Source organism: Pongo abelii, chromosome 14, assembly GCF_028885655.2.
Source record: "Pongo abelii isolate AG06213 chromosome 14, NHGRI_mPonAbe1-v2.0_pri, whole genome shotgun sequence".
Taxonomy (NCBI): Eukaryota; Metazoa; Chordata; class Mammalia; order Primates; family Hominidae; genus Pongo; species Pongo abelii.
Window position 1 is genome coordinate 24178944 of NC_071999.2, and position 8858 is coordinate 24187801.

Genomic DNA, 8858 nt, shown 5'->3' on the forward strand with positions numbered 1-8858 from the left:
AAGAGCTGACTATCATAAATATATATGCACCCAATACAGGAGCACCCAGATTCATAAAGCAACTACTTAGAGACCTACAAAGAGACTTAGACTCCCACACAATAATAATGGGAGACTTTAACACCCCATTGTCAACATTAGACAGATCAACGAGACAGAAAGTTAACAAGGATATCCAGGAATTGAACTCAGTTCTGCACCAAGTGGACCTAATAGACATCTACAGAACTCTCCACCCCAAATCAACAGAATATACATTCTTGTCAGCACTGCATCACACCTATTCCAAAATTGACCACATAGTTAGAAGTAAAGCACTCCTCAGCAAATGTAAAAGAACAGAAATTATAACAAACTCTCTCTCAGACCACAGTGCAGTCAAACTAGAACTCAGGATTAAGAAACTCACTCAAAACCACTCAACTACATGGAAACTGAACAACCTGCTCCTGAATGACACTGGGTAAATAACGAAATGAAGGCAGAAATAAAGATGTTCTTTGAAACCCATGAGAACAAAGACACAACATACCAGAATCTCTGGGACACATTCAAAGCAGTATGTAGAGGGAAATTTATAGCACTAAATACCCACAAGAGAAAGCAGGAAAGATCTAAAATTGACACCCTAACATCACAATTAAAAGAACTAGAGAAGCAAGAGCAAACACATTCAAAAGCTATCAGAAGGCAAGAAATAACTAAGATCAGAGCAGAACTGAAGGAAATAGAGACACAAAAAACCCTTCAAAAAATCAATGAATCCAGGAGCTGGTTTTTTGAAAAGATCAACAAAATTAATAGACCACTAGCAAGACTAATAAAGAAGAAAAAAGAGAAGAATCAAATAGACACAATAAAAAATGACAAAGGGGATATCACCACCGATCCCACAGAGATATAAACTACCATCAAAGAATACTATAAACACCTCTATGCAAATAAACTAGAGAATCTAGAAGAAATGGATAAATTCCTTGACACATACACCCTCCCAAGACTAAAACAGGAAGAAGTTGAATCTCTGAATAGACCAATAATAGGATCTGAAATTGAGGCAATAATTAATAGCTTACCAACCAAAAAAAGTCCAGGACCAGATGGATTCACAGCCAAATTCTACCAGAGGTACAAGGAGGAGCTGGTGCCCTTCCTTCTGAAACTATTCCAATCAATAGAAAAAGAGGGAATCCTCCCTAACTCATTTTATGAGGCCAGCATCATCCTGATACCAAAGCCTGGCAGAGACACAACAAAAAAGGAGAATTTTAGACCAATATCCCTGATGAACATCAATGCAAAAATCCTCAATAAAATACTGGCAAACTGAATCCAGCAGCAGATCAAAAAGCTTATCCACCATGATCAAGTGGGTTTCATCCCTGGGATGCAAGGCTGGTTCAACATACACAAATCAATAAATGTAATCCAGCATATAAACAGAACCAATGACAAAAACCACAAGATTATCTCAATAGATGCAGAAAAGGCCTTTGATAAAATTCAACAACCCTTCATGCTGAAAACTCTCAATAAATTAGGTATTGATGGGACATATCTCAAAATAATAAGAGCTATCTATGACAAACCTACAGCCAATATCATACTGAATGGGCAAAAACTGGAAGCATTCCCTTTGAAAACTGGCACAAGACAGGGATGCCCTCTCTCACCACTCCTATTCAACATAGTGTTGGAAGTTCTGGCCAGGGTAATCAGGCAGGAGAAGGAAATAAAGGGTATTCAGTTAGGAAAAGAGGAAGTCAAATTGTCCCTGTTTGCAGATGACATGATTGTATATCTAGAAAACCCCATCATCTCAGCCCAAAATCTCCTTAAGCTGATAGGCAACTTCAGCAAGTCTCAGGATACAAAATCAATGTGCAAAAATCACAAGCATTCTTATGCACCAATAGCAGACAAACAGAGAACAAAATCATGAGTGAACTCCCATTCACAATTGCTTCAAAGGGAATAAAATACCTAGGAATCCAACTTACAAGGGACGTAGTTCTCTTACAAGTAGAACTACAAACCACTGCTCAATGAAATAAAAGAGAATACAAACAAATGGAAGAACATTCCATGCTCATGGGTAGGAAGAATCAATATCGTGAAAATGGCCATACTGCCCAAGGTAATTTGTAGATTCAATGCCATCCCCATCAAGCTACCAATGACTTTCTTCACAGAATTGGAAAAATCTACTTTAAAGTTCATATGGAACCAAAAAAGAGCCCTCATTGACAAGTCAATCCTAAGCCAAAAGAACAAAGCTAGAGGCATCACGCTACCTGACTTCAAACTATACTACAAGGCTACAGTAACCAAAACAGCATGGTACTGGTACCAAAACAGAGATATAGACCAATGGAACAGAACAGAGCCGTCAGAAATAATGCCGCATGTCTACAACTATCAGGTCTTTGACAAACCTGACAAAAATAAGCAGTGGGGAAAGGATTCCCTGTTTCATAAATGGTGCTGGGAAAACTGGCTAGCCATATGTAGAAAGCTGAAACTGGATCCCTTCCTTACACCTTATACAAAAATTAATTCAAGATGGATTAAAGACTTACATGTTAGACCTAAAACCATAAAAACCCTAGAAGAAAACCTAGGCAATACCATTCAGGACATAGGCATGGGCAAGGACTTCATGTCTAAAACACCAAAAGCAATGGCAACAAAAGCCAAAATTGACAAATGGGATCTAATTAAACTAAAGAGCTTCTGCACAGCAAAAGAAACAACCATCAGAGTGAACAGGCAACCTACAGAATGGGAGAAAATTTTTGCAATCTACTCATCTGAGAAAGGACTAATATCCAGAATCTACGGTGAACTCAAACAAATTTACAAGGAAAAAACAACCCCATCAACAAGTGGGGAAAGGATATGAACAGACACTTCTCAAAAGAAGACGTTTATGCAGCCAACAGACACATGAAAAAATGCTCATCATCACTGGCCATCAGAGAAATGCAAATCAAAACCACAATGAGATACCATCTCACACCAGTTAGAATGGCAACCATTAAAAAGTCAGGAAACAACAGGTGCTGGAGAGGATGTAGAGTAATAGGAACACTTTTACACTGTTGGTGGGACTGTAAACTAGTTCAACCACTGTGGAAGTCAGTGTGGCGATTCCTCAGGGATCTAGAACTAGAAATACCATTTGACCCAGCCATCCCATTACTGGGTATATACCCAGAGGATTATAAATCATGCTGCTTATAAAGACACATGCACACGTATGTTTATTGCGGCACTATTCACAATAGCAAAGACTTGGAACCAACCCAAATGTCCAACAATGATAGACTGGATTAAGAAAATGTGGCACATATACACCATGGAATACTATGCAGCCATAAAAAAGGATGAGTTCATGTCCTTTGTAGGGACATGGATGAAGCTGGAAACCATCGTTCTCAGCAAACTATTGCAAGGACAAAAAACCAAACACTGCATATTCTCACTCATAGATGGGAATTGAACAGTGAGAACACATGGACACAGGAAGGGGAACATCACACACTGGGGCCTGTTGTGGGGTAGGGGGAGGGGGGAGGGATAGCATTAGGAGATATACCTAATGTAAATGACGAGTTAATGGGTGCAGCACACCAACATGGCACACGTATACATATGTAACAAACCTGCATGTTGTGCACATGTACCCTAAAACTTAAAGTATAATAATAATAAAAACAAAAACAAAAAAACCAAACACCGCATGTTCTCACTCATAGGTGGGAGCTGAACAATGAGAATACATGGGCATAGGGAGGGAAACATCACACACCGGGGACTGTTGTGGGGTGGGGGGAAGGGGGGGATAGGAGATATACCTAATGCTAAATGACGAGTTAATGGGTGCAGCACACCAACATGGCACATGTATACATATTTAACAAACTTGCACATTGTGCACATGTACCTTAAAAATTAAGGTATAATAAAAAATAAAAATAAAAATAAATAATTAAAGTCTTCCCACAAAGACAAGCCCAGGCCTCAGAGGGTTCAGTTGTGCACTCTCACATTTATAAAGTACTACATAAATTCTTTCAGACAGTAGAGGAGGAAAAAACTTTTTAAACTTAACATTGAACTCTGGTAAAACAAGTATACCCTATAACCCTGATAAAACAAGTATAATACTGAAACAAAAACACATCAAAGACATCATAAGAAAAGAAAATAACAGTTCTATGTTCCTCATTAACTATTTGCAAAATTCTTAGCAAATTTTTAGTAAAATGCCTGTCAACGCCTGTAATCCTAGCACTTTGGGAGGCTGAGGCGGGTGGATCATGAGGTCAGGAGATCGAGACCATCCTGGCCAACACAGTGAAACCCCACCTCTACTAAAAATACAAAAAATTACCCGGCATGGTGGCAGGTGCTGGTAGTCCCAGCTATTCGGGAGGCTGAGGCAGGAGAATGGCTTGAACCTGGTAAGTGGAGCTTGCAGTGAGCCAAGATTGCGCCACTGCACTCCAGCCTGGGCGACAGAGCGAGATTCCATCTCACAAAAAAGAAAAAAGTGCCTATCAATACATAAAACAAGATGATATGTTATGACTAAATGACAGTAGAATAAAAGGCAAAAAAAACCACATATGATTATCTCAACTGACACATTAAAAAAACTGAAGAAATTAAACATTTATGATAACAATCCCTAACAAACTTGGAACAGAGGTAACATCCTTAAACTAGCTAAGTGCAGCAATGAAGAAACTACAGCTAACATCACATTTAATGCTGAAAGACTAAATGCCTAAGAATACAGATTCAAAAGGAAGAAGTTCAACTGTCTTTGCTTGCAGATTGCATGATTCTGTGCACAGAAAACCCTGAGGATTCTACAGAAAAACTACTACAGCTAGTAAATAAGTTTAGCAATTTGCAAGACACAGCATCTATGCTATTTCTATATGTTAACATCAAAGAGTCAGAGAATAGTAATGATACAATTCTATTTACAATAGCTTTAATGCTTATAAATACATTTTAACTTAAGTAATATAAAAGCTATACATTAAAAAGTCTAAAAATATTAGTAAAAGAAATTAAAGAAAAAATATATAAGTGGAGAGATATAGCAAGTTCATGTATTAAAAGAGACAGTACTACTTAGATAAGACTTCTCCCTAAATTGATACATAGATTCAACACAAAATCTCAAGAAATTTTGTAAAAATTCACGAGCCAATTGTAAAATTTATATAGAAATGCAAAAGACCTAGAAGAGTCAAAATATTTTTGAAAATGAATAAAGTTGAGTGACTTTTACTACCTGATTCCTAAAGGTACTATATTGCTACAGTAATGAGACATTGCGGCACGAGTTGTGAATATTTACATATTTATATCATGGAACAATTTAGGGAGTCCAGAAATAAACTCTTAATTTTGTGGTCAACAGGCTGCTAAAAGACATCAAGACTAGTTTAATGAAGAAAACATGCTATTTTCAACAAATGCTACTGAAAAAAATGGAAATCTGTATGTGGAAATATGAACTTATACCCTTCAAACCATAACAAAAAAACTTATTAAAATGTATCATTATTATATATTTAAGTGCTAAAGCTATAAAACTTTGAAAATTAAACATTGGAAGCATATTTGTAACCTTATGTTAGGAAAATGCTTTTTCACATAAGACACTAAAAGCATAGCCAATTAAAAATAATAAGTTAGACTTCTGAATATTTAAAACTTTTTTTATCCAAAAGACACGATTAACAAAATGAAAAGTGAAGAGGCTTACAAGAAAATGGTTCCAAAAATCATCTCGTAAAAGACTTGTTATACAGACATATAAAAAAGTTCCTGCAACTCATTCTGAAGAAGACAAATAAATTAAAAATTAGCTGGGCATTTTACCAAAAAAAAAAAATAGCCAATATAATTATGTTTGAATAGATAATAAAATATGAAAATATGCTTAACATCTATAAACAGTGAAAACCAAAATTCTATATCATTACATACCCACCATCATATCTACAATTTAAAAATCCGACAATAACAAATGTTGACAATGATGTGGAGGAACTGGTACCCTTCTGTAATATTGCTGAAGGGAAAGTATAATAATATTATAATTTTGGAAAAAACGTTGACAGTTAAACATTATTTACTATATGATTCAGGAATTTCATGTCAAGGGAATACCCAAGAGAAATGAAAAAATGTATCTACCCAATGACATGTAAACAAAAGCTTATAATAACATTTTTTATTAAAGTCAAAGACCAATAACAGTTCAGATGTCCATCAGTTTGTTCATGGAAACGTACTGATATTTCTGTATAATGGAAAACTACTTGGTGATAAAAAGAAATAAACTATTCATACATAAAACAATACAGATTATTATCAAAAATTTTGTGCTAAGGGAAAGAAACCAGAGAAAAAGGCAACATTGTATATGGTAATAGTCATAAGAAAGATTAGGAAAGGCAAATTTATATAGAGAACAGATCTAAAGTTTTTTGGAGCTGGTATGAAAAACAGAAATTGATTGCAGTAGACACAAGACAACTTTTTATGATGATGAAAAAATTCCAAAATTGGATTGTTGTGATAATGGTATGACTGTATAGGTTTATAAAAAATTATTAAGCTGTACAGTTACAAAGGGTGAATGCTTTCTATTTAAATAGTTAATTTTCTTATCCTGCCACTTAAAAAATTTAACAAAGTTGAAAAAAATGTTAAAATTCTGAATGCACCTATTAACAATAAAACTAATAAATTGTTACATATTAATTTTTTTAGAAAATTGAAATGAAGGAACTTAATAATTGCAAATACTATTTAACAAAGAAATGGATTGTCAAAAAAGGCATACATTAACCACGAGATTCAGATTATGTAACTAATTGAAATCCAATAATACCGTTAGTTTTCCTTATTGAGTCTCATTCTCATGGCCCCATAACATACTCTCTTCATTTTATGGAAAACTGGAAAAGTAATTTACAACACAATGAATTTACAAGTCCTAATTTCTTCCACCATTTAAAGGAGTCCTGATTTTTGCAGTAGATATTATCATACTTACTTCAACGCAAGCTTCTGTATATTTATTAAATAATAATAGAGTGATGGGCCTGGCGTGGTGGCTCACACCTGTAATCCCAGCACTTTGGGAGACCGAGGTGGGCAGATTATGAGGTGGGCAGATTATGAGGTCAGATCAAGACCATTCTGGCTAACGCGGTGAAACTCCATCTCTATGAAAAATACAAAAAAATTAGCCGGGTGTGGTCGCAGTCGCCTGTAGTCCCAGCTACTCGGGAGGCTGAGGCAGGAGAATGGCGTGAACCTGGGAGGTGGAGCTTGCAGTGAGCTGAGATTGTGCTACTGCACTCCAGCCTGAGCGACAGAGACTCCGTCTCAAAAAAAAAAAAAGAAAAAAAAATGTGAAAAGTGTTTTCTCAGTCTACTGAAAAGGGAAAATTTTTTAATCAAGAGGATGATACAGATTTCTTTTTGTTTCTTAAGTGAAGCAACTTTGCTTTTTCCCCCTTCCCTAGCTTTATCGAGGTATAGTTGACAAAATTGTATATATTTAAGGAGTGCAACATGAGTATTTGATATGCATATAATATATATTACATATGTATATATATATATATAGGAATGATTAGCACTATCAGGTTAGTTAACACATCCATCACCTCATATAGTTACTTGTGTGTGTGAGTTACTTGTGTGTGTGGTGAGAACATTCCAGATCTACTGTCTTAGCAAATTTGAAGTATACAATACAGTGTTGTTAACTACAGTCATGCTGTGTATTAGATCCCCAGAACATATTCATCATTTACCTGTATTTTGCACCCTTTGACCAACATCTCTTCATTTCTCTGCCTATACAGTTTTCATTCTAGGAAGTTATTTTAGCATTACCTTTTAACTAATGGGTCAGGCTTAATAATTTTGTTCTTCTAAAATATCTGAGGCAGAATAACCATCAGGAAGGGGTAAAGGAGGGTGTCTGCTGAAGCTGAAACAACTGGGTATCCTCAACAGTCAAGGGCCTGCAGGAGAAGAAGGCACTCAAGGGGCGTCGTCAGTTCTTTCTCTTCTTCTGTATAAAGGAGGTGGCTGGGGAAACTACTGTGGTTTGTTTCGGATGCAGGCAACAAGAGCACAGAAAATGGTATCTGTTGATGAAGTGTGGCTATATTGGGCCTGTGAGTCAGGAGTGTTCCAGAAACTTTGAACCGCAGAACCAGTGTGACAGTGACTCAACTCGATTAATTAGGAAGAGTCTTTAAACTGTAGGATGTGGGTAGGGAGATTTTATCCTTTTTTGTTTTTTAAACGCTCTATGGGAAAATACTGTTTTGTAGTACTGCTTTTGGAATAATAATATTTTTAAAAATTATATGAGTTTTCAGTTTATTCTGTTGAAATGGGCTAGTGACATATCCCCCTAACTCCAAGAAATATTTGGGTAGCTGTAGCTCAACCCAAAGCTAAAAGTTGTTGGAAAAATTAAAGTGATGATTTGTTTCCTGATAGAATAAATTTTAAAGAAGAATTTAAGAAATGTTTTCTGGAATAGGTCAGAGAAAAACAATGTTTACCTAAAGTATGGTTTGACTCTAGAAATCGTAGGTATCACATAGCTAAGATGAATGAGATAAAGTAGATATAATAATGTTTGAAGTCTTGTTAAGTATAATCACGTGACCACTTTTGGGAAAAATTTTTTAAAAATGCACTGCATGTAACTTTTAGAATAGATTTATTGAAAAAGAGAACTTTCAAAATTCTAGAGAGAAGACAGAGCTTGGCTTTAATTCCCAAGGCATTCCATTTGC

At 35.8% G+C, this 8858-nt stretch overlaps 1 long non-coding RNA gene across 1 annotated transcript in view; it reads right to left on the minus strand.

Moving 5' to 3' along the window:
- LOC129049446 (uncharacterized) overlaps positions 1-7190 on the minus strand; it is a 41194-nt gene extending 34004 nt beyond the window's left edge. The window contains exon 1 of the long non-coding RNA XR_008512529.2: positions 7088-7190. This is a non-coding gene — a long non-coding RNA (uncharacterized LOC129049446). The remainder of the gene's footprint in view (positions 1-7087) is intronic.
- Between the last annotated feature and the right edge of the window lie 1668 nt (positions 7191-8858).